Source organism: Hemiscyllium ocellatum, chromosome 42 (assembly GCF_020745735.1).
Source record: "Hemiscyllium ocellatum isolate sHemOce1 chromosome 42, sHemOce1.pat.X.cur, whole genome shotgun sequence".
NCBI lineage: Eukaryota > Metazoa > Chordata > Chondrichthyes > Orectolobiformes > Hemiscylliidae > Hemiscyllium > Hemiscyllium ocellatum.
Genome location: NC_083442.1, coordinates 29979260 through 30005820, shown reverse-complemented (window position 1 = coordinate 30005820; position 26561 = coordinate 29979260).

The window sequence follows — 26561 nt, the reverse complement described above, 5'->3', positions numbered from 1 at the left end:
TTTGACCAGTTGGCTTGGAGATATGAATTGCCCAGTAGGGACCTCTTCCGTTTTTTTTCAAATTAGAAATTTCATACAAAAAGAATCCACATTTCTAACTGATTTTTATAGGTCTGACATGGAGAAGAGGGTGCTGAGCCCTGAGGGTACGCTTTCTGTTAGCAATTTTCGTCACCTACTGGGAGAAGGTCTCTCGAACAAATCTGAATGGCTCTCTAAGGTATGGGAGAGGGAGTTGGATGTTGAGATCTCTTCTGAAGTATGGGGGGATATCTGGAAAAATGCAAGAAGGATCTCGATTTGCAACAGAACCCATGCCTTGCAGTTGAAGATTCTCCACAGGGTCCATTTGGCCCCAGACTGCCTCGCTAAATTTAAAGTGGGAGCATCTCCAATGTGTCCAAAATGCAGACTGAGTAAGGGCACACTCAGTCATTGTCTCTGGTCCTGCCACAGGCTGCGGGAATACTGAAGCACTGTGGTAGGCAAAATAGAGAAGGCTTTGGGGATGGAGGTGGAGGTGGAGATGGACACGGTATCTCTTCTTTTTTTTTGCCTTATTAGTTCACTTCTATTAGATTCACACAAAGGCTTTTCATTATACTCATGTTTTGTACAAGAAAGAACATTCTATTAGAGTGGGTGTCTGAAAATCCCCGGGGCTGGTGGGTTGGTGTAAGCTAATCATGGAACACATCCCCTTAGACTTTCTTACGAGTATGGTGCACCATAAAACTGAGAATTTTTATAAGATGTGGCACCCCTTTTGGAGCACTTGGGTACAGACCTGTCTGCCATATCAATAAGAGCCTTTGAATAGCCATAGCAATTCTGTTAAATGACTCTGGTATCCAGAGTGGAGGAACTACGAACATATGAATATTTATAAATTTATGCGCTTGATGGTCATGGGCTATTGCTTTGTTGAGCTGTGTTATCAGTTATTATTATTGTCATGACATCCTTTTTTTAGTTAGTTATTAGTTATTATTTATTTATCTATGTAATTAGTGTGGGTTTCAACCCTATGTAATTAGGGTTGAAATGTGGCAAGTAATATTCATGCCACACAAGTCCCAGGCAATGACCATCTCCAACAAGAAACAATCTAACCTTTACCCCATGACATTCAATGTTACCATCACTGAATTCCCCAGTAATAGGATCCTGGGGGTAACCATCGACCATAAACTGAATGGGCCTAGCCATATAAATGTAATGGCCACAAAAGCAGGTCAGAGGCTAGGAATCCTGCATTGAGTAGCTCACCTTCTTACTCCCAAAAGTTTGTCACTATCTACAAGGCACAAGTCAGGAGTGTGATAGAATACTTTCCACTTGCCTGGATGAGGGTAGCTCTAACAATATGCAAGCAGCTTTACACCATCTATGCAGGTACTTGGTTTGACTGTCACCACATCTGCAAACATCTACTCTTTCCACCACTGATGCTTTGCAGCAGCAGTGATTATCACTATAAGAGGCACACAGCCTCACACAGCATCTTTCAAACCCATAAACACTTCCATCTAGAAGGATGAGGGCAGCAGATACAAAGGAACATCACTACCACCTGTAAGTTCCTCTTCAAACCCCTCACCACACTAACTTGGAAATAAATCACCGTTCCTTCAGTGTCACTGGGTCAAAATCCTAGAATTCCCTCCCTAACAGTATTGTGGGTCCATCTATAGCACATGAACTGCAGAGGTTCAAGAAGGCAGCTCACCACCATCTTCTCAAGGTCAACTAGGTATAGGCAATAAAGGCTAGCCCAGCCAGTGACCCTCACATCCCACGAGTGAAGTTAAAAAAATATGTATTTGCACAGGGATCTTTGATGCTCCATCAGGGCTTCCCCGAGCTGAGAAAATTAATGTTAGGTAATGGAAAGGAAATTCAGTTGTTTGCATAGATTGAGATTGGAGGAGATTAGTGGAGAACAAGATGGAGGGGCCTTGTGGTCTGGAGATGGTGTTCAAGAGGATGGGAGTGAGGCAGCTGAAGAATGGAGGTAGCTTACTATCTGCGTATGTGTACTTTGACCTAGTTATTAAGAAATGCACAGAAATGAAGATCCATTCACAGAAATGAGGATCCATCCTTTCTAGCATGATCAGACCCAGTCATAATGTTGCTGCTATCAGGTCCCCTAAAAGCTCAATAACTGATGTTATGGACCAGACCAAACTTGCTTCAACTATATTAAGGAGACAGTCTAAGACCTTAGCTTTTATTTTATTTATAGTGTAATATACTGTGTTCCAGATGTATTTCAATTGGTCACACTACTTGGCTTCAAGCAAAACACACTTTATTCTCACCATACAGTTAAAGTGCAAACAAAAGAAAGAATTACTATAACTTTAACTTTACTGGAAAACTTCTAAACTGCAACTACTCCAGTATTGTAACATCCCATTAACACACCCTTTGCAAAGTCAAATGCAGTAAAACTGTTTCTCTTAGATGTGATGTTTCTCCAGTCCAGAAGATTAGAACAGCAAGAGAAAATTTTGGCAGAGAGAAAGTGTGTGTGTGTGTGTGTGTGTGTGTGTGTGTGTGTGAGTGAGAGAGAGAGAGAGAGAGAGAAAGAGAGAGAGAGAGAGATAATAGCTTCCACAACCAACTTCAAAACCCCAATAACTGCAAATTAAACTAAAACCCTGGTTCTTGGGAGCCTGATTCCACCCAGTCAGACTGCTTCTTTTGTTCTGACTTTAAGAAAAGCCTCAGTGCCTCACAAGCTGTTTATTGGCCTCAAAGAATCAGAATTTAGAAATAGGTTTGTTGTCACATGCACTCATGTGCATAAGTACAGGAATACAGTGAAAAATTAACAATATTGCCCCCAAACAGCGCCATCTGAGCTACAAAGTACCAAGGTACTTAGATACAAAATAGATATAATAAAGAAAAATAAGTTACATTACCTTACAGTGATTCATAGTACAAGTTGCAAAATAAGAAACACCTCTAGCTCAAAATCTCTCTTAAAAACAACTAGGACAAAATATACTCCTTAAAGCCATAATATTGTCACACTATCAGACATTTCAAATAAGGGACAGCAAATGCAATGTTGCCTTTTTTAGAGATTTTGTCTATGTCTGATTTCACCTCTCCATGGTGTTGGGCACACTATAGCAAGGTCATTGTCAAAGGTCACCATAGTGTTCACTCAAACATGCCAATTTAATAAATGTTAGGGAAGAAGAAAGAACTTGCACAGAGAATCTTTCACATCCTGAATAACTTGACTGCCTACTAAAAAAACATTGTCATATACCTGTAGTCACTGTTGGAATGGGATATTAGAGGAGTGGTGTAATGCAGGAATGCAGGAACAGTGTGATGCAGGAATGCATTAACATAGAAATGATGTGATGCATCAATGCAGGAATGGTTAAGTACAGGAATGGTCTAATGCATTAATGCAGGAATGGTGTGATACATGAATAAGGGAGCAGAATGTAGGAATACAATATACAGCAGGAATGGTGTAACACAGAACGAAGGGATGGTTGACTACAGGAATGTCAGAATGTGTAATACAGAAATGGCTCGCACATGATTCTGATGTGTACGTTTGTGACATGATGCACTTTGCCTAGAGTCAGGGAACACAGTAGCGCTCGACCGACGTAATCATTGCCCTCATTAGTGATGTACATCAGGCTGGAGCTGGGTATCCTGAAGAGCACATCAACACCTGCCCACTCCATACTCCAGTGACTCCATCTGGCCATCTGCTCGGAAGAGCAGCCTGAGGCACATGACAACACGCGCTACCAGCTGAGCTAATAGGTTGGCAAAAGCATTCAGTGGCCGTACTGTTGTCTGCTTAAAGACTATCACAGGCCAGGGAACCGATCCAAGGTTAGCAATCTCTCTGGGACATACTTTTACTGTCAGACATGAGACTGCTGCTAGGGAGCACTATTACAGCATGGCAGGCAAAACTCTCCTGGGTATGAGTGTATTGCAAGGTAAGCAATGTCCTGAATGGCATCCACTCACTTCAGAGCAGGAATTCACGTCCAGAATAAATAGATGTTCCAGCAACATAGCGACGGAATACAGGGCTGAGCCAGGGCCTTGTCCGCTCTTTTCCTTATTGTCTTCATCTTTTTACTTTAGCTTTTCCTTTTTTTCTTTAAAGCCTGGAGAGTGGCGACTGAAGGAGGAGGTCTCCAGCCGCAGCAATTCCGGGATGAGTCGGACACGGCTCCACCCCAGCCTTGGGTCACCCAGTGAGCGAGGAGCAGGTAGCGTTCCCGCTGACCACGTCTGCTCCAGGCCGGCCGCTTTCATTTCCTCTCTCTGCTTTACATCTTTTCTTTCCTTCATCATCCTGGCATCGTGAGGAAGCTGGAGCGGTGTCGACAGCGACTCCTGGCTTCCTAGGCCTGAGGTGTGGACTCCTGGGATGGTAGGAGGGTGTCGGCAGCAACTATGGAGGAATGGTCACTCCTGGCTGCTGTAGGCCCAGCGTGTGGGCTCTTGGCAGTGGGTCATTGACATGGACAGTGTCAGTGCCTGGAGTGAGGGCTGCTGGCTGTGGTAGGCCCGGAGCAGGGACCTTGCAGAAATTCTTGAAGCCGTGTTTGGGATCCTGAAAGTGAACTACATTTAAGGACTTTCTCTTAGTCTCCTTGGACTTCAAAATGGCACCGGGTTGTGGTGACAGAACACTTTTCACTGCATCTCTGGAAATATATGTGACAATAAATTCATTCATTCACATCGAGAAGATTAATATCAAAATCATGAGGGATTCTGATAGAGAACGTGGGGAGAAATGGTTTTCTCTGGCAGCTATGTCAGAAGCTCAAAGAATTAAGGTAAATGGCAGAAAGCAACACAAAGAAAACTTATTTTCTGCAGCAATTTACTATGATGCAAGTGGATTGATCAGAATTCTCAAGAAGGAATTGGATGGATTTATGAAAGGGGGAAATTTGAAGGGAAGTGGGGAAAGAAGTGGAGTGAAATTAAGATAGTTCGATCAATGAGCTGGCACAGGTATAATAGGTAAGTTCTTATGATTCAATGAATTGTTCCAGTGTAGGTGCCATCCCAAGCTCATTGATCTACTGCAGGGCATAACAATGTGGTTGACTCTTAACTGTTCTCAGGAATGGCCCTAACAAGCAATGATCTGCTGCAAGGTTCCATACACTCTGGTCAGCATGCAAATACATGGACTTCTGCTTTCAGAAGTTACTACTGTGCAAGAACCTTGGAGGACTGCGTGGAAGGAAAAGAAATTAGAGGGAACATAGTGAGCAAGATACACAATTTGTGAGCAATTGGTGATGGGTAATGAATGCTGGCTTTGTTAGTTACACCTACATCCCATGAAGGAATAAATTAAAAATAAAACTCTCTTTGCAATATACTGGTTGTGTTTTGGCTTTGTACTCAGACTGCTGGAGTGGGACTTGAAGCCACAACTTAAGCGGGGTTCCATTTTCCCCAGAGTGCCCCTGATCATGTTCTACTTTTGTGATGTAGCTGTATTTACCTCTTTGTGGTTTCTACTGCTGGGATTCCAGCTTCTCATCTTGAGTCTGGTCAGAGGCATTTTGTGTGTGTGTGTGTGTGTGTGTGTGTGTGTGTGTGTGTGCGCATGTGTGTTTGCATGTGTGGGTCTGTAGGTGGGTGTATGTGTGCATGTATGTGTCTGTGCGTGTGGGTGTGTGAGCATGTGTGTGTGCACACACGCAAATGTTAGTGAGTGTGTATGTGTACCTGTGTGCGTATGTCTATGTGTGTGTGTATGTGTGTCTGTGTGTGTGCATATGTCTGTGTGTGTATATGTGTGTGTGTATATCTGTGTGTGTGTCTAGGTGTGTCTGTGTGTGCATATGTCTGTGTGTGTATATGTGTGTGTGTATGTCTGTGTGTGTGTCTAGGTGTGTCTGTGTGTGTGCATATGTCTGTGTGTGTATATGTGTGTGTGTATATCTGTGTGTGTCTAGGTGTGTCTATGTGTATGTGTGTGTGTCTGTGCGTGTGTGTCTATATGTATGTGCGGGTATGTGTGTCTGTGTGTGTGTATGTGTCAATGTGTATATGTTTGCGTGTGTATGTGTCTATGTGTGTGTGGCTGTGTGTGCATCTGTGTTCCAAAGTGGGTCATTTATATTTTCTTTTGTAAATTGCAAGAAAGTTATGGGGCTCGAGAGAGAAGCCTATGGTTGATTCCAAATCCCGCCGGGGCTGTTATAATTTAAATTGCCAATTTAATGTCTTATTAATGTCTTCCAAAAATCAATATATTACATAATCTATTGTGTTCATGTTATGCAGACACACTGCTCAGAAAATTCAAGTTGTTAAATGAAACCTGTCCTTTTAAAACAAGCAACACCCACATCCTGTTGAAGAGTGAAATGAAAAAGGGGGGAATTTACTGGATTCTGAAAATGATGAGCTACGCTGAGAGATTCAAGAGAAGCCAAGCGAGAACTTTCTCGATGTTGGGAGTGATGAGTCTCGTTTTCCTGCTAAATTTTGACACTGAGAAGAGATTCTCACCAGTGGGAGGCATGAGGCCTATTAATGGGGATTATTGCTCATTATCACCCTCATTATTACCTCATGAATATGCACTGTCCTACTCCAATATCTTCTGGTTAGAAACTACATGCTGAGAATTCCCAACCTGAGAGTCAGAGCGAGTATCTGGTTACTCCAACTTGCGCCTAGGGGCCTCCATCGCTAACACCCAGCACCAATAGCTCAGAGTACTATTCTAGGCAGTCACTGCATCCACAGATCCTGGTAACGCTCACAGGTCAGCTCCTCTGCACCATCATGACATGTCTCTGACCCACTGACAGTATGATGCCTCACTTCAATGCTGCACTTCAGAGGACAGCACCATCTTTATTGGAATGCTACTGCTGTCAGGACACTTTGTGTCCGGGGACTGTCAGCCAGCCCATGAATTAGATTAGGTGGCAAGGTGGGGCCCCTGCTCGCTCACTTTCTTAGTGCTCACTCTCTTGTTACCTATTTGCCTGGGTTCACTGCACCCCTGCCTTACATTTCCTTGCCTCCTCAGCCAGTGCAAACAGATTCACTTTACTTCTGCCTTGCCTTGCTGGTTAGCATAGGCATAAAGCCAGGCACCTTGTTAGTGGTCACTAACCCAGAGGAGGGACATGTTGCTATGTGTCACTATGTTCCATCAATCTCACATCCACACCATGTTCTAACAGCGAATGTTGTAAACACACAGCATTTGCTTCAAACCACTAGTATTGTAGAAACTCAACAGTGACGAAGGAGGCCATTTGGACCATCGAATCCACACCGAACCTCCGAAGAGCATCGCATCCCCCTAACCTATCCCCATAACCCTGCATCGTCTATGGCTAATCCACCTAGCCTGCACATCCCTGTATACTATGGACAACTTAGCAAGGCCAAGCCACCTAATTCACATAGCTTTGGAGTGTGGGGTGAAACCAGAGCACTCAGAGGAAACCCGTGCAGCCACAGAGAGAATGTGCAAACTCCACACAGACAGTCGCTTGAGTGTGGAATTAAACCCAGGTCCCTGGTGCTGTGAGGCAGCAATATTAACCAATGAGCCACCATACCACTCCTTTCTTGATGTGCATTTTGATAAACAAGGGGATGAAAGCTATTGTGGGTTGGCAGGATTGTAGAGAAATCAGATCTGCCTTGATTTTATTGAGTGGAGGATCAGGCTCAAGGGGGGTCAGGGCATACTCCTGCTTGTAATTAATATGTTTGTATGTTTAATTTCACTCAAACTATCACTGCCTTTCAGACGCACTGCAGCGACTCACTAAGGCTCCTTCAGTAGCATCATCCAAGCATGCACCCACTACCATTTAGAAGGACAAGCACAGTCAATGTACTGGATCACGACTGCCAACAAATCCCCCTCCAAACCCAGTCACCATCAGTATCACTGGGTCAAAATCCGGAGTCTTCCTCCCCAGTAGCCCTGGGCTTTTCCCTTCACCACATGTACTGAAGGGTTTAAGAAGGCATTTTCAAGGAACAGGCAGTAAATCCTGGCCTTGAAAGAATCTCTAAACTTCCTCTCCCCTCTAACGCTCTCCTCCTTTAAGCTGTTATTTAAAGCCGAACACTAACTCTTTCTATCACTTGTCTTAACATCTGAATGTGTGACTTGGTGTCAGAAATGTTTCTGAGAAGCATTTTGAAGATGTTTTACTACATTGGGATGCTATACAAATGCAAGTTGTTGTGGTACCACCTTATTGAATAGTTAGCGGTGATTAATATTTCAGCATAACGGTATTCCTTTTCTAAACTCTTGGTTAATCTGTCTTATGTAACATGGTGCAGTTAATGACCACCTGGGTGTTTTATTAAATCAGACAATAATTGTGACCAATGTTAAATGTAAGGTCTTTTCTCAATATTTGATGGTACCTACATCTGGTCCATTTCCGAGATGATCAGTGCACCGCTGCCAGTGCCACATCTTCACTTTGGGAAATTCAATTTGCCTTCAATCAAACAAACTCTTATAGATCTATTTCTCAGTTGAAAACAATGAGGTTAGTGCTTTCCTGTGCAATAGTGCAGGGAACTGAATTCCCAGCTACTCCTTCAGAAACCTATGCATAAGCTAATGGAAGGTAATGACTTTCTCTAATTACTCAGCATTATGGAGGTATAGGTAACTGGGTAATATCAAGGTCAAGATGATTATTGATCACACTTACTGATTGTTCGCCATGTGGGGAGATGCAGAGCTCAACAGCAGCTTTTTAAACCTCCGGCATGTTCTATCAGAGTTTCACCTCATCACTTGGATTTTGCATTCCTATAAAATCAATAACAGTTATTCCATTAGACTTCATTCTTGTTAAAAGTGTTATGGGTTATATTTTAAGAAGGTAGCATTTTCTTATTGCAAAGGCAAATGTAACATGCCATGTTCCAGATGCAATTCAACTCATCAAACTGTTAAGCAAAACACAAGTAATATAAATAAGTAGTTAAAATACAACCAAAGAAAGAGGAATTTAGAATAACAACTCTATTGCAAAACTTAATAGAATAATAGATACATTACTATTATTAATTAACTGTGCCAATATAGTGACATCCCATAAACATACCCTTTGGCAAAAAGGCAAAATCAGTAAAACACTTTGTCTCACATGCCATCTAACAGCCCAGGAAGAGAATCCCCAGCTTTTGGCTATAATTGGGGAGAGAAAAATAGCTTCCACTTCTTCAAACATACAACCGTAGCTGCCTAAACGTAAACCAAAACACTGAAAAACCCGAGAAATCCTGGTCTATGAGAGCTGGCCAAACTCATCCAGGCTGCTTCTATTGTTCCAACTTAAAAAAAAAACCAAGGCCTCACAAGCTGTTTACTCTAGTGGTTTTGGTAGACAGCTCATCACTTCTGCCTTACTACCTCTCTTCAACAAAAGGACAAAATAAAATATTAAAGCCACAGCATTGTCACAAAGGTCAGAAGGGAAGACTTGGGCAGGATACCAGGGAGAAATCTCCAGCTCCTCTTCATGATAGTGTCATCTGAACTTTCACACCTACCCCAGGGGATGCAGGAGACACCAGTTCAACATTTCATCCCATATTTGTTGCCATTTACAATGGACCTGATTGAGGCACAGGCCACTTGATCAAATTGGGGTCTTCCTGCATGGCTCATAGTCACCAGACTGGGACAGACCAAAGTGGAGTAATCTGTAATTGCTCTGTGTCTCAGTGGTAAGCCTTGTCACCATTGTGTCAGAGGGTTTTGGGTTCAAATCCCACTCCGTCAACCTGGGCTGATAGAACCAAGGGAGCAAACTGCATTGTAAGAGGTGACATTGTTCTGACAAGAAGTTAAGCCTTGATCCTAATTTTGGCAACCAAACACTCTCCCATTGAGCTATAGCCCCAGACTTGTTAATAGCGGTGTTGGTAATAGCTTCACAAATAGCATTGAGCAATTTCATTTAACTATCTGAAGTTACCAATCTAACTGCTCAGTGGCCCATTCTCTGATCTTCCTTGTATTTTTTTCTGTTTTGTTTCTTGAAGGCACCTTTGATATCCCATAGCCTCCAACCTCAAGCCAGGACATCATTCCCCTTGATCGTCACTCCCTAAAAAAGCTATACTCTCTGCTTGAGCCTATCATCAAACCATAAGAAATAGGAACAAAAGTAAGCCATTTGGCATCTTGAACCTGCTCTGCTATTCAATAGGATCATGACTGATCCGACAGTCCTCACATCCACTTTCCTGCCCTTTCTCCAAAACACTTGAATCCCTCACAGATCAAGAATCTATCTAAGATCGAGTGTGTATTCTGCCCTGGAGGTCAGTCCATTCAATGTAGAAACCATTTCTAACAAAAACCTGCTAAAAAAAAAACAGAAAACAGAATGGAGCTTAGGGATGCAACAGTGTTTGGATCCAAATTCAAGCCCAGTAACCTATTCCAGCCTCGCAACCCAGATCCTTCAACCTCGATCTACCGCACCTCCTTCCAGCACAGAGCCTTGGATAGTCTTTATCCTCTTCTGCCTGAAAGAACTGCCGCAACAAGTCCTTGATGCTCACATGGAGAATAGTGGTACACTCGTCATGACCACTATTCCATGAGGATGTATGAATAACTAGAGGACACAGGCTTGATGAGATTGACTGGACCTCCATATCCCCAGTGTTGCCAGTCTCATTGTCCACTATTGGGCTCCCCCGATCCTTCTCCTTTAATGCCAAAATCTTCTAATTTTACCTTTGACAGATTGAGAACTTTGACTTCACTTTCGAAAAAAAAACCTTATGTCGGGTTACCCTAAAAATCCATTTGTTTCCCTATGTCCTTCATGGAAAGCAATTTGCGATCCAGACTCTACACACGATTTCAATCCTACATCAATGGAGTTGATCATTAATGCGCCTTTGAAGCACACAGGCAGGACTGTGCCCCATCAATGAGATGCACTGCAGTAAATTGCAAAGGCTCCTTCACCAGCGCCTTCCAAGCCAAGCACCTCTACTACCTAAAAGGATAAGGGCAGCACATCCTTGGACATACATGGGAACATTACCAAATGCAAATTCCCTCCAAGCCACACATTGTCGTGACTTGGAAATATATCGCTGCTCCATGAGTGTTGCTGAGTCAAAATCCAGCATTGTGGGTCTGCCCACACCCTTGAGGACTGCAATGGTGCAGGAAAGCATCCAACCACCACCTTCTCAAAGGCAATTAGAGACGGCAATAAATGATCGCCTGGTCAGTGACACCCTTGTCCTTGAGCAGAAATGATCTTATTGCACTTGATTTCAATTTTACTTAACTCTCATTACTGCAAGACAAATATCCTCATGGTTAATCCCATCAGAATATCCGTACAATCCAACACACGCATCGGCCATTAATTCTCATCATCCAAATTTATTTATAGCAGTTAGTGATTCTTATTAAATGATGGGGCTACAGTTCAAAGTAATCAATAGACAGATCTCTCCCACAGAGATCTGAATAGCTACAAACATGCATTTTTTTACTCTGCATTCTGTGAGTGGAATTAACAAGGCAAGTTTGCAGAAAAATGAAGCTTTGGTTATAGATTTTCATCTTATATTAGGACCTTCCTGATTGGTACAGAATCTACAGTTCATTACAAAATGATTTTACAGTACAGTAATAGACTATTCAGCCCATCATGTCCACGGAACAACACAAACAGAAATTGCTGGAGAAACTCAGCAGGTCTGTCACCATCTATGGACAGAAAGCAGTGTTAATGCTTTGGGTCCAGTGACTTACAGCAGTGTTCTTTCTCTCTGCATAAATCCCACTCTACTACCTTGTCATATTCATACTCCTCTTGAAAGATTTAGTCTTACCACATGCCACCACCTTCTTTGATTCGAGATTTACCACCTTTCCCGGATCCATCAACTGCACAGCTCCCTTTTGTTATTCCCTTGTATTCTGGAAGAAAATTCCCATGTCTTTTTCTGTTACATTGCTCCCTTACTTCAAGAGGTTTTTTGATGTCCATCTCTTTAGCCTGGTCATCTCTAATTCATAATCTTGCTTTTGTGTGTGTTATTCATCTTTGATTTTGTCCCTAGCCTTTAGCTAGCATGATAGCTAACATAAGATTCAAACTTAATATAGATAATACAAAAACCAAATGTTGCAAACAACAGAAATCTGAGTGAGAAAGCAAAATGTTAGGTAACAATTCACACCAAACCTGTGAAAACAGGGAATTTTTAAAAAATGTAACAGCTTGATGCCCTGGGTCATCAATGAAGGATTCCCCATGTTTACTTAACAATAATGAACTTTAAGAAGCAATACATTGGATTAGAGGTTTCTTCCCACCTGCCTGCACACAATCTGTTCAAATCACTTCAGTGTGTCATCTCAGTGGGTAAGTAGTCACTTTTAAGTCAGAAGTTTGTTGGTGTCCAGCTGCACTGGAGTCCAAAGCACATGGTTGAGAATGATTCTCCAAATGTCGGACTGAGGAAGTACTACACTGTCAGCAAAATTAGCTATTGGACAAAATAGTCAAAGTGTTCAAGAGATCTGGGCAGAACTACCTTAATCGTTAGTCTTAATTAGAGATGGTTTTCACCTGATTTTCTTCCCTAAAGTAAATTTCTGTGTCACCTGATGTGCTGAAAGCAGGAAGGAAACTCACCGCTATTAACTAAACAATTGAAGATCTCCTTGAGTGTTCCTCAGGGTCACCTTGTAGGCTCAACCACCTTCAGCTATCAGTGATCTTTCCTCCATCATGAGGCCAGAAGTGGGGATGTTTCCCAATTACTGCACCAATGTTCAGCACAATTCATGACTTCTCAGATACTGAAGTAATGTCCAATGCAGCAAGACCTGGTCAATATGCAGGTTTATGCTGACAAGGGACAATTAATGTTTGGGCCAAACAAGTGTCAGGGAATGACCATTTCCAAACAACAGAGAATCCAACCATTGTCCTTTGATATTCAACAGCAATCCATCACTGATTCTCCCAATATCAATGGCCTGGAGGTTAGTTAACCAGAAACTGAATTGGATTAGCCATAAAAATCTGTAGCAAGTCTGAGGCTAGAATTCCTGCAGTGAGTAAGTCACTCCATCTCCCCAGAGATTTTCCACATTCTATAAAGCACAACGATGGCATATTTCCAACTTGCCTGGATGGATGTAACTCCAACAATACTCAAGAGGCTTGGCACCGTCTAGGACAAAGCAACCTACTTAACTGGCACCACATCTACATTTACTCTCTCTAAGCACAAAGCTCAATGTGCACCATCTACATGCACTGCAGAACTTCACCAAATTTCCAAACCCACGATTACTACTACTTAGAAGGACAAGGGCAGCATATTCTTGGGAACACCACCAGCTACAAATTCCCCACCAAGTCATTCACCATTCTGACTTGGAAATATATTGCTGTTCCTTCACTGTCATTGAGTCATGGTACTGGAATTCCCTCCCTAAAGGCAACATCGATCAACGTACAGCACATAGACTGCAACGGTTCAAGAAGGCAGCTCACCGTCATGTTCGCAAGGACAATTAAGGATGGGTAATAAATATCTATATCCCATTAATGACTAAAAAGTAAATCAGCACAAAGTCAAATATTCAACTATTAACTTTTGTCATTATTTAATTTTTAATACTTATTGTTCAGACATATTCTTAATGGTTATGATTGCTGTGTTTCATTTATTGAGATTTGATTGTGAGAGCTTAAAGCAATCAGCAAAATTAAAATTACTTAACCATCTTTGGAAACATGCTTATTGACATTAATTGCATTGGCAGGCGCATTTATAAAGAAGGGCTAAAGGAAACAAATCAATTTAAACTTTTATATTTTATGGGGTTCACTACACAGGCAAACAATTGCCGCAATATAGGAGTCTTGTCAATAACGACTCAGTTTGTAATATTCCCATCTCTGAAGATGAAGGTTCTGGGCTCAAGTTCTCCACCAGAGCATTTAAGCTAATACTCCTGAGGAGTGCTGCAGAGTTGGAGGCACTCTATCTTTCTTAAACTGAGAGGCTATCTGCTCTTACACTGGATGTAGAAGCACTTATGGGTGGCTCAGTGGTTAACTCTGCTGCCTCACAGCACCACGGATCTGGTTTTGATCCCAGCCTCGGGTCACTGTGTGGAGTTTGTGCGTTCTCCCTGCTTCTGCTGGGTTCTCTTACCTCCCACAGTGCAAAGATATGCAGGTGAATTAGCAGTACTAAATTGCTCTGTAGTGTCCAGGGATTTGCACGCTAGGTGGATTAACCATGGGAAATACGATGTTATAGGTACAGAGTTGGGGCAGAATGTTCTTTGGAGGATAGGTGTTTTTAGATTAGATTCCCTACTGTGTGGAAACAGGCCCTTCGGCCCAACAAGTCCACACTGACCCTCTGAAGAGTAACCCACCCAGACCCACCTCCCCACATTTACCCCTGACTCATGCACCTAACTCTACGGGCAATTTAGCATGGCCAATTCACCTAACCTGCACATCTTTCGGACTGTGGGAGGAAACCAGAGCACCTGGAGGAAACCCACAGACACGGGGAGAATGTGCAGACTCCACACAGGCAATCAACTAAGGCTGGAATCGAAACCGGGTCCCTGAAGCGGTGAGGCAGCAATGCCAACCACTGAGCCGCCATGCCATCCCTTGGTGGGCTGAGCGGCCTCTTTCTGCACTGTTATGCTTCTATTCTATGCCATTTTGAAGATGAATATGGAAGGTCTGCCCCATACCTTGGACCAATATTTAATCGAACAATCAACAACTAAGAACACATATACTGATCATTACTGTACAAGGTGATGGGTATGAAAAGGTTAATAAGTGAACAGAACTGAAGCTCCACCCATTCTGGTAGGTAGCATAGCCATTGGGTGAGACATTGGATTATGCCAGTTGCAGTTAGGCAACTATAGTCAGATCGAGCAGTTGCTGGAAACGGTCTCTTGATGGATACACGATTGCCTTATTTATCTCGTATCACCAATATTCAAATTGCCTAAGAGTTAATGTGACATATACTTAGTTACTGTTACATAATGAGCTGCATCTTATTCTGAACAACAAGAACCTCTTTTGCTTGTTTGTGGCCCAGCCATCCTCATAGACTAACACGGCAGTCTACCTCAAATCCACAAACTGCGCCCAGGCTTCAGATAGAATGTGTTGATATTATATTATATTGTATTGTATTATATTATATTGTATTATTTATAATTATTCATACAATAAAAAATGATGATTGTGGGAGCTTGCAGAGAGCAAATTGGCTGCTGCACAGATTCCAATGCAGACTCAAAGGAATTTCATGGGCTGTAAAATGCTTTGGGATATCCTTGGGGTTCGTAATTGCAGATGATTCTTTTCCAAGTCTTTTCAGTCTCAATATGCAGTGTTAACCCTTTCCCATAGCTGGGGATTCCACCTCATAGTAACCCAATGTCTGACTGAACATTGATATTTGATGGGGTGATCAGTTCACACACGGAAATGTGTTTTAGATATATCACCACAGGAATGTATTGCATATACTGGCTTCTTTTACAATCCTCTCTATCTTAGCTGGAACGGAGAGGAACTCAGCATTAAAACATTCCTCTTTGTCCATCTAACATTGTATCTGCTTTCTATATGAAATAAAATGATAACTGAGTGTGTACGAATGGAGATTTGACTAGCAACAAGTAGCTCATGGATCTATGATCAATTATTTGATTTATTATTGTCACATGTACCTAGGTACAGTGAAAGTTTTGCTTTACAGGCAGATCATACCATACAAAGTGCATTAGGATAATAGAATAGAACGAGGAATGCAATATTATGGCTGCAGAGAAGGTGCACAAAGAACAAGATCAACAAATAAATTTAAAATTTGAGGGGTCCATTCAGAAGTCAGATGATAGTGGGGAAAAAGTTGTCCTTGAATCTGTTGGAATGTGAGTTTAAGCTTTCTTTTAAGCTTTTGTATCTTCTGTCTGATGGAGGAGTTGGAAGAGAGTATAACCAGGATGGGAGGGGGTTTTGATGACATTGGCTGCCTTCCCGAGGCAGTGAGAAGGATAGATGGAGTCAGTGGATGTAAGGTTGGCTTGTGTGAAGGATTGAGCTGAGGTCACAACTCTCCATAGTTTCTTATGGCCCCGGGCAGAGCAGTTGCCATACCAAGACGTGATGCATTTGGATTGAATAGTTTCTATGGAGCGTCTATAAAAATTGGTAAGCGTCTTTATGAATATGCTGAATTCCCTCAGCTTCCTGAGGAAGTAGAGATGTTGTTATGCTATTGATCAATTATGAGGGGTATGGATAGGGTAAATAGGCAAAGTCTTTTCCCTGGGGTTGGGGAGTCCAGAACTAGAGGGCATAGGTTTGGGGTGAGAGGGGAAAGATATAAAAGAGACCTAAGCAACAACTTTTTTACACAGAGAGTGCTACATGTATGGAATGAGCTGCCAGAGAAAGTGGTGGAGGCGGGTACAATTGCAACATTTAAAAGGCATTTGGATGGGTATAAGAATAGGAAGGGTTTGGAGAGATATAGGCTGGGTGCTGGCAGGTGAGACTAGATTGGGTTGGGATATCTGGTCGGCATGGACGGGTTGGACCGAAGGGTCTGTTTCCGTGCTGTACATCTCTATGACTCTATGACCTATTGAAAACAAAGGCCTTCTGTCTGCCAACAACAACATGATTGGCTTCCAGATAACTAAACAACTTGGAGGCGTGAATGTTTGGGGCAGAGGCCATCAGACTTTGGGAAGGAAAGTAGGTGTTTTGCTCTGCAATAAAATTCAACTTAATCCTGAAGGTAGCCAGTTTATTTCACCTCATCAGTTGCTCTAAGCTGTGATGTTTAATCAACAAGCCAGGGACTTTTAAACATGTGAACCAATCACCCTGTGTCTACTGCAAACCAAGGAAATACTTGGTGAAAGATTGAGGAGTGGTGTTTTGATCAGCAAAAAGATCATGCGAGAGGTAGTGGGAATGGGTGGTATGGTGGCTCTGTAGTTAGCACTGCTGCCTCACAGCACCAGGGTCCCAGGTTCAATTCTGGCCTCGGGTGACCCTCTGTGTGGAGTTTGCACATTCTCCCCACGTCTCCCCATGTCCCCACAGTCCAAAGATGTGCAGGTTAGGTGAATTGACCATGCTAAATTGCCCATAGTGTTAGGTGCATTAGTCAGAAGGTCTGGATGGGTTACTCTTCAGAGGGTCGGTGTGGACTTGTTGGGCTGAAGAGCCTGTTTCCAGACTGTAAGAAATCTAATCTAATCTCAGTGAAAACTGTGCATAGGGATCACTTAATTATCTTAAGACCGTAAGACATAGGAGTGGAAGTAAGGCCATTCGGCCCATCGAGCCCACTCCGCCATTCAATCATGGCTGATGGGCATTTCAACTCCACTTACCCGCATTCTCCCCGTAGCCCTTAATTCCTCGAGACATCAAGAATCTATCAATCTCTGCCTTGAAGACATTTAGCGTCCCGGCCTCCACTGCACTCTGCGGCAATGAATTCCACAGGCCCACCACTCTCTGGCTGAAGAAATGTCTCCGCATTTCTGTTCTGAATTGACCCCCTCTAATTTTAAGGCTGTGTCCACGGGTCCTAGTCTCCTCGCCTAACGGAAAAAAATTCCTCGCGTCCACCTTTTCCAAGCCATGTATTATCTTGTACGTCTCTATTAAGTCTCCCCTTAATCTTCTCAACTCCAATGAATACAATCCCAGGATCCTCAGCCGTTCCTTGTATGTTAGACCAACCATTCCAGGGATCATCCGTGTGAATCTCCGCTGGACACATTCCAGTGCCAGTATGTTCTTCCTGAGGTGTGGGGACCAAAACTCCAAATGGGGCCTAACCAGATCTTCCCAGTCTTTGTCTCTACACATAGTACCCAAGGGGTGTGTGTTCAAGCCTTAATCAATAAAGTTGTATGTTGATGATTCCTAATTGCTTATCTGTAGTTAGAATCTATTTTTTGCAAAAAATAGTCATGTTAAATATGAAAACTTGGCCAGTGTTTTTTGTCAACCTGGGTCTAAAAGACAGATAAATTGGAAAGTTCTGCATACTTTTCAAAATCTTGAAGTCTTGTGATGACTCTGGGGAGTGGATCTTGATTTTCAGCACACTACCCCAGTGAGGCATGACATGCTGTTGTTGGGCTAATGTTCTGGGGACACGGGTTAGAATCCCAGAATGGCAGCTTGTGAAGTTAAATAAATAGAGGCTCATCTCAATGATCGTGACCATGAAGCCATTTTTGATTGTTGTTAAAATCCAGCCAGATCACTAATGTCCTTTAGGGAAGGAAATCTGACTTCCAAGTCAGGTCTGGCCTACGTGTGACTGCAAACCCACAACAATGTGGTTAACTTTAAAAACTGCCCTCCGAAATAGGGAATCAATCCATTCATGCCATTGAAGGAAAGGCAAGAAATGTTGGATTTTCCTGGAAAGTTCACATCCTTTTTTTTAGATTAGATTACTTACAGTGTGGAAACAGGCCCTTCGGTCCAACAAGTCCACACTGACCCGCCGAAGCGCAACCCACCCATACCCCTACATTTACCCCTTACCTAGCACTACGGGCAATTTAGCATGGCCAATTCACCTGACCTGCACATCTTTGGACTGTGGGAGGAAACCGGAGCACCCGGAGGAAACCCACGCAGACACGGGGAGAACGTGCAAACTCCACACAGTCAGTCGCCTGAGTCGGGAATTGAACCCAGGTCGCTGGCGTTGTGAGGCAGCAGTGCTAACCACTGTGCCACCGTGCCGCCCCTTAAAGAGTTATTTTTTAAAATGAATATTTTCCCGAGATGTAATTGAGCTGCACAGACCAGGAAGAACTCCATTGTAATGTGGAATGGCTCGCATTCATGGAGCTAGGAAAGTACAGATTAATTGAAAAAAACACACGCACTTTATATTCAAGTCCCATCTTGGCCTTGCTCCCTTCTTCTTTGTAACTTGCTTCAGCTTTGCCAGACTCTCTGTTACCCTAATTATGCGCTTTGAGCTTCCAAAATTTTCATTGTTTCCCCCAGGACTGAAACAACAGGCACAATGAGTTCTAGGTACCCTCACCCCAATCCCTGACTTGACCACAACAATCCCAACTGTGAACAGCTCTGATTCCTTTATCAAAGGAAAGATTAGATTAGATTACCTACAGTATTGAAAGAGGCCCTTCGAACCAACAAGTCCATACCGACCCTCCAAAGAGTAATCCACCCCAACCCATTCCCCTATATTTACCCCTGACTAATGCATCTAACACTATGGGCAATTTAGCATGGCCAATTCAACTGACCTGCACATCTTTGAATTGTGGGAGGAAACCGGAGCATTTGGAGGAAACCCACGCAGGCATGGGGAGAGCATGCAAACTCCACACAGCCAGTCACCCGAGGCTGGAATTGAACCCGGGTCCCTGGTGCTGTGAGGCAGCAGTGCTAACCACTGAGCCACCCTGCCAGCCCTGGTGGCATTGGAAGCAGTCCAGAGAAGGTTCACCTTTGTTGATTTGTGAGGAGAGGTTGAGCTGGTTGGGCCTGTACTCATTGGAGTATAGGAGAATGAGAGAAGAACTTATTAAAACTTAGAAGATTCCTAGAGGATATGAGGTGCTGCACTTTGGAAAGGCAAATCAGGGCAGGGCTTAATCACTAATGGTACAGCCCACGGGAGTGTTGATGAGCAAAGAGACCTTGGACAGCAAATTCATAGTTCCTTGAAAGTGGAGTTGCAGATAGATAGGATAGTGAAAAAGTGTTTGGTATGCTTGTCTTTATTGGTCAGAGTATTGAGTACAGGAGTTGGGAGGTCATGTTGCAGCTGTACAGGACATTGGTTAGGCCACTTTTGGAATATTGCATGCAAATCTGGTCTTCATAGGAAGGATGTTGTGAAACTTGAAAAAATTCAGAAATGATTTCCATTGCCAAGGATGGAGAGTTTGTGCTAAAGGGAGAGGCTGAATAGGCTGGGCTGTTTTCCATGGAGCATTGGAGGCTGACCTTATCGAACTTTTAAAATCATGAGGGGCATGGATAAGGGTGAATTGCCAAGGTGTTTTCCCTGGGATGGGAGAGTCCAAAACTGGAGAGTATAGATTTAAGGTGAGAGGCAAAAGATTTAAAAGGAACCAAAGGGGTAACTTCTTCACGCAGGGAGTGGTGCATATTTAGAATGAGCTGCTAGAGAAAGTGGTGGAGGCTGGTACAATAACAACATTTTAAAGGCATCTGGATGGGTATATGAATAGGAAGGTTTTGAGAGGGATAGTGGCCAAATGCTGGCAAATGGGGTAGATTAATTTAGGATATCTGGTGGGCATGGATAAGTTGGACTGTACAGCTGTTTATGTGCTGTACAATTCTATGACTAACAGTATGGACTGTAAGGTTGGCATTTCCTCCCTAACCCTTCTGAGCTGTGTACCTCCTACATGTCCTCACGTCTTCTTATGGGGGGGGGGTCAGTGCTACATTTTGTCTGATAATGTTGTGAAGCACCTTGCAATGTTTCTTTATATGAAAGGTGCTATATAAATACAAGTTGTCATGTTGATAGTTTTTTTGCAGTATTCATATGGTGATGTTCACTATACATAGCTTCAACATGAAGCTTGAGAAGCTAGGTGACTTGTTATTCTGAATTACTAACACTTCAAGTGGGCAGCACAGTGGCACAGTGGTTATCACTGCTGCCTCACAGCGCCAGAGACCCGGGTTCAATTTCCGCCTCAGGCGACTGACTATGTGGAGTTTGCACGTTCTCCCTGTGTCTGCGTGGGTTTCCTCCGGGTGCTCTGGTTTCCTCCCACAGTCCAAAGATGGGCAGATCAGGTGAATTGGCCATACTAAATTGCGTGTAGTGTTAGGTAAGGGGTAAATGTAGGGGTATGGGTTGGTTACGCTTTGGCGGGTCGGTGTGGACTTGTTGGGCCGAAGGGCCTGTTCCCACACTGTAATCTAATCAAGTATATTGTCAGTTTTTAAGACCTTAGTACAGCATGATATTGCTACTCCTGCAGAAGTTGAATTGTCAGCATATTGCTGTTGAGGCAGAAGGTGTATTGAGAGTGAAAAATAAATTTCTCCAGAATTAGATTGTTGTGTCGTTCAACAGGGACACTGGCCAGCTTGCATCATAAGTGACGTTTGCAAGTGTTCACCAGGAACATTAACTGGGCAGAATCTATTCACAAAGGAACTTGTAGATGCAAATAGGTTGGAGGGAATTTCAATTAATCCTTACACTTGTCTCAGGCCAGCAAATTTTGCTCATTTTCAGGCCAAATAATAGCACTGTAGAACAGAGAGACTTAGGGGTTCAGGTACATAATTCTTTGCAATTTGCGTCACAGGTAGACAAGGTGGTTAAGAAGGCATTTAGCACACTTGCCTTCATTGAGTTTAGGAGTTGTGACGTCATGTTGAGGTTGTACAGGGGATTGATGAGGTGTCTTGTGTGCAGTATTGGTTGCCCTGCTGTAGGAAGAATATTATTAAACTGGAGAGGGTTCAGAAAAGATTTTCTAGGATGTTGCCAGGAATGGAGAGTTTGAGATATAAATATCGACTGGAAAGGCTGGGACTTCTTTCACTGGAGCTAAGAAGGTTGAGGGATGAACTTATTGAGGTTTATAAAATCATGAGGGGCATAAATGAGGTGAACGGCAAAGGTCTTTTCCCGAGGGTGGGGGAGTTCAAAACTAGGGGATGTATTTTTAAGGTGAGAGGAGAAAGATTTAAAAAGGACATGAGGGGCAACATTTTAACACAGAGAGTGGTTGTGTTTAGAATGAACTACCAGAGAAAGTGATGGATGGAGTTACAATTATAATGTTCAAAAGACAAATGGATAAATTCATGAAGAGGAAAGATTTAGAGGGATATGACCAAGCATAGGTAGGTGGGACTAGTTTAGTTTTGGAACATGGTCGGTGTGAATTGGTTGGACCGAAGGGTCTGTTTCCACACTGTATGACTCTATAACAAGTGCTAGTATTAGAGTTACAAGGGCAGGCAATGGCACAGTGGTAACATCACTGAGCTAGTAACCCCAGGCTAACATTCTGAGGACATGGGTCTGAATCCCACTCTGGTAGATGGTGAAATTTTAATTCAAGTTTTTGCAATCTGGAATTAAAAGCTGGTCAATTGATGACCATGTACCTATTGTCAATTGTCGTAAAAATCCATCTGATTCAATAATGTCCTTTATGGAAGGAAACCTTATTTGGTCTGGCTTACATGTGATTCCTGAACCACAGTAATGTGCTTGACTGTGAACTGCCAACTGGGTAATAAATGCTGGCCTAGCCATTGATGCCCATATTCCAAGGACAAGTATAAAATAATAGCAGATGCTGGAAATCTGAAATTAAAATCTCATTGGTCAGGGAGTACCAGGGGAGAGAGAGTCAAAGTTAGTGGCTGTCAGCCATCTTTCAAATCAACTTGAAACATTAACATGCTTCTCTTTGAAACTAACCTGTTGAGTATTTCTGGTGTTCTCCTTTATTTTAAAGCAAATCCACACACTCTCACTTTGGCAATAACTGAGTGTGAGCAAATATGCCTGCAGGCACATTGTTAGCATCTTTCCTTCAGCTTGTGATGAAGTTCATTGCTTTGACAAACAGTGCAAGAAGATTGTCATCTGATATAGGAGCTCCTTCACTAGTCTCCACCATGCCCTAGTCTCCTTTCTCTTTCTCACTATCTGATAAACTCATTTTCATTTCTTGCTGTGGTCATTATTTCTCTGATCCTTTCATCGATTCTCATCCTCAGCTCCAAATACGCCCTGAAATACTTTCTTTCTGCAAAGCCAATGGGCCATCTCATCAAAAGATGTGTGAAAATGGATGAAAACATAGCAAAAACTGGTGAAATCGACTAATACCTTACAGATATTGTCATAACGTGCAGTAGCATAGGGCTGAACGTTTACCAGAAGTTGGCTAAGGGTCATTTTTTGTTGAGCTTTGTACAGGGTTTCTGTCTGTGGGACCTAATGCATTTTCTCACGTGATCATCCAAAATAGCTTGGAGAGACTGCAGGCTACAGAAGGACTGTAACGTTTATCTTTTAACTTTATTTCTTCAACTTTCTAATTTATACTATGAAGAACTACAATGTTCTCTTTATTTCTCTATGTTTGTACCTAATCTATTTTAGTAACTACGATTTGTACCTCTGTTCTTTCTACCTAAGATAGTCCCTTGTGTAGCGACACTGCACACATTTCACTGCATCCTGCACTTTGTATTTGAATACACATGACAACAAACCTAATTCTAATTCTAAACTATGTAACACAACCCAACCAGGTAACAAACTGTCCTGGTCCAATGCTAGCTGCATTCTCCATTCTCTGTAGGTGGGAGTTCTCATCAATGCCAGGACATCACAGGATCCCTGGCACCAGCCCTATGTTTAAAAGGCTGCTGCACTATGGAGATACTGAAACTTCCCAGTCCTGGCAAACCAGTAAGCAGCATTGTCCATTGCTGTGCTCCTCTGTGAAAGTATAGTTATAATGCCACAACCTTTTGCTTGCAACACGTTCTCTCTTTGTCTCTTGAAAGCACCAGCCAAATGTCCATGGTCTCTGCAGTCAAAAGGACAGTGGCACAAAATACTGAGGCGACAGCACAATGCCTCAGAGGAAGCAGGAGAGAAGTGCATGCTGTCAGTGATTTGTGACACTGGAGAGCAGCGGGCAGGATTTTCAGGGGCACTGATGAATTGACACAAAAGCTGCAAGATTTCAGTAACACGGTTGGGACTCTGCCACGTCAGATCCATGGACAGGTTGGCAGCTGCCAAAGAGAGCCAGGCCCAGCATACTCAGTGCCTGCTGGCTATGGGCACAGACCTACACCCTGCTCAGCACTGACAGCAAGATAATGGGGAAACGAGGGACCTTGAACTCACTCAATGTGTCCCTTCCTTGCAAGGAGACATGGCAGTGCCAGCAGACACTCAACTGGAAGCGGAACCACACTCAACTCTCCTAAAGTCTCCTTTGGACACTCGAGAGGTGGCTTCACCCTGCCTGCCACCCTTACTACCCTGTGGGAATTCAAGCTAAGGAGGATACACCTGCTTCTGGGGAGGATACACTCCATATGTCTGGATCCTCTGGACTCAAATGCCTGTGAGGTTACCCAACCAAAGCTCCAAGGACAGTGGGCTCCACTGTAGGATGGGTTCCCTCTACTCCAGCTGGCTATGCCAGGACCTCGCTGAGGCAAACAGCAAGGGAAAGAAAGAAGACCTTCTGAAGGTACATTGATGGCAGGGCTGACAAATCACATTTCTCAGTGTGTGTTCACTTTTCACCATCGGCTGTGGGCGAATGTCTCTCTTGCCACAGCTACAGCTTTGAAGGTTGAGACTTTAGCCATCTTGAACACTACATGATGGTTGATGGTGTAAAGGTGTGAAATGAGCAACTCCTGCACCATTTGCAGGTTATGAGTTTCTACTGTGGCAACCAGGGTCAACCTTTCCAGACAGCAAAACATTGTTGTTCCATTACAGCCATTGGTGGGGTTTGATTCGTAGTGTTGCACAATAATTGCAGCAGAGCTTGGGGCTAGGATTTGCACTGCACACAGTACAGGTAGTTCTGCTATTACGTGATAGTTGCATTCTTGTGCCACCCTGAGCTATATAAAAATCACGCAATAAAAATAGCACTTAAAGTGTTGGTGATGCAATCGTGTTATAGCCGACACACATTTTAAAAGTTCCTGCTTTAGAAACAGCATCCCTATTCGTTAATCGCATTATAGCCAATTCGCGTTGATGAAACACACGTTATAACAGAGCTACCCGTCAGTTAATGCTTAAGATTCACGAAGCATGTATTATTGGCAGGTGTGTTTCAGCTTTTGTGTCTGTGTGACTGTGTACTGCTGTCGTCCTTTGAAGGTTTCATGTCATCCAAAATTGATGCCCGCTCCCTTATTGAAGACATTCTGGTTGCAGTTGCAGTTATGTTCAGTTCTATTGTATATTTGTTGTTTACAGTACAATGGAAGGAAACAGCAGTCGCTCCTCATACAGTGAGTCTCAGGTTTAGTCTCTTACATTTGGCGAATCCTCAAATTTAAGCACTTCCATCTTGGTAGCCCTTCCCAACAACCCAACCATCTTTGAACATCTAACACCTGCCTACTTTACAGCCCCATCCCCAACTAAACCCTAGCAATTCATTTGCTTTTCAATTATATTCAAGCTGACTCCTGTCATAGGCACACTTTCTTTTATTTATTTTAATTTCTATCTTCTCTTTCATTCAGGAGCTCTAATTTGTTTGACCATCCTTTCCATTTTGAGGGAATATAGTTTCACTGTACCAAGTCCATCTCCCTTTTGAATGCAGCCAATTGATGCAGCCTTTCCTGTCAAATTATGGTCCAGTCTATCTGGCCCAGATCCATTCTTTTCCCATAGAAATCGGTGCTTCTGCTAGGTTCCCTTTTACACTATTCTATTGTCATCCTAAATCATACAACGATCACTGTTTCCTAAATGTCCCCTCACTGATCTGCTTGGCCCACATCAGAACAGGATCCAACAGTGCATCATCAACAATCTTCCAATGAAATTTGCCCCTGTGCCTCACAGAAAATGACGTTGCTGAAATAAAAGCAGAAAGTGCTGGAGAAACTCAGCAGGTCTGGCAGCTTCTGTGGAAAGAGGGAGAGAGTTCAGGTTTTGAGTCCAGTGTGATTACTTTTCAAAATGTTTCTGAATTCTGGTCCATGCTGACCAACAGCGGAGTGGCCGATTTGTACACACCCAGGAGCTACAAACAGCAATGCCATAAATGACCAAAACGAAATCTGCTTTTCTTGGTTAACGGCGAATTTTCTCAAGCCTTTGAAGAATTGCTTGAAGATTGTTTTTGAAGTTTAGAAGAAATATTTCAAGTTGATCTCTTGGATCACCTGCTTGGTATTATGTTGGGCAGCACATATACATTCTAAACTCAAGACTGACATGAATGTTACTAAAGTAATTGAATTTGCGAGTGGATTCTCTTCTTATGATGAACCATTCTTCTTACTAGGCACAGTGCGTTGTCTTTTGAGGCACTTTACTGAGCGAGTCATAGATCCATTGGATTCAGTTCCAGAACGTGCTGTGTCAGGATTTGCATTAATACAAACTTACGTGTATGTGACTAACAAGATTAAAGTCCCATGACAGACTAAGCTTGCATGCTGTTTAATGTAGAACATTGCAGAGAGATTGAGATATTGAAGATGATGAACAGTGTCAACACAGAGGATAGGAAGAAACTATACCCTGTCATTGGAGAATCAAATTCAAATGGACATAAAATTAGATTATTTTAAAATAATTTTAAAGTTAGAGCAAAGCAACTTAGCAAATTGTGAACCACTGCTTCACACAAAGGTTTTTGGAAGTTTGCAACC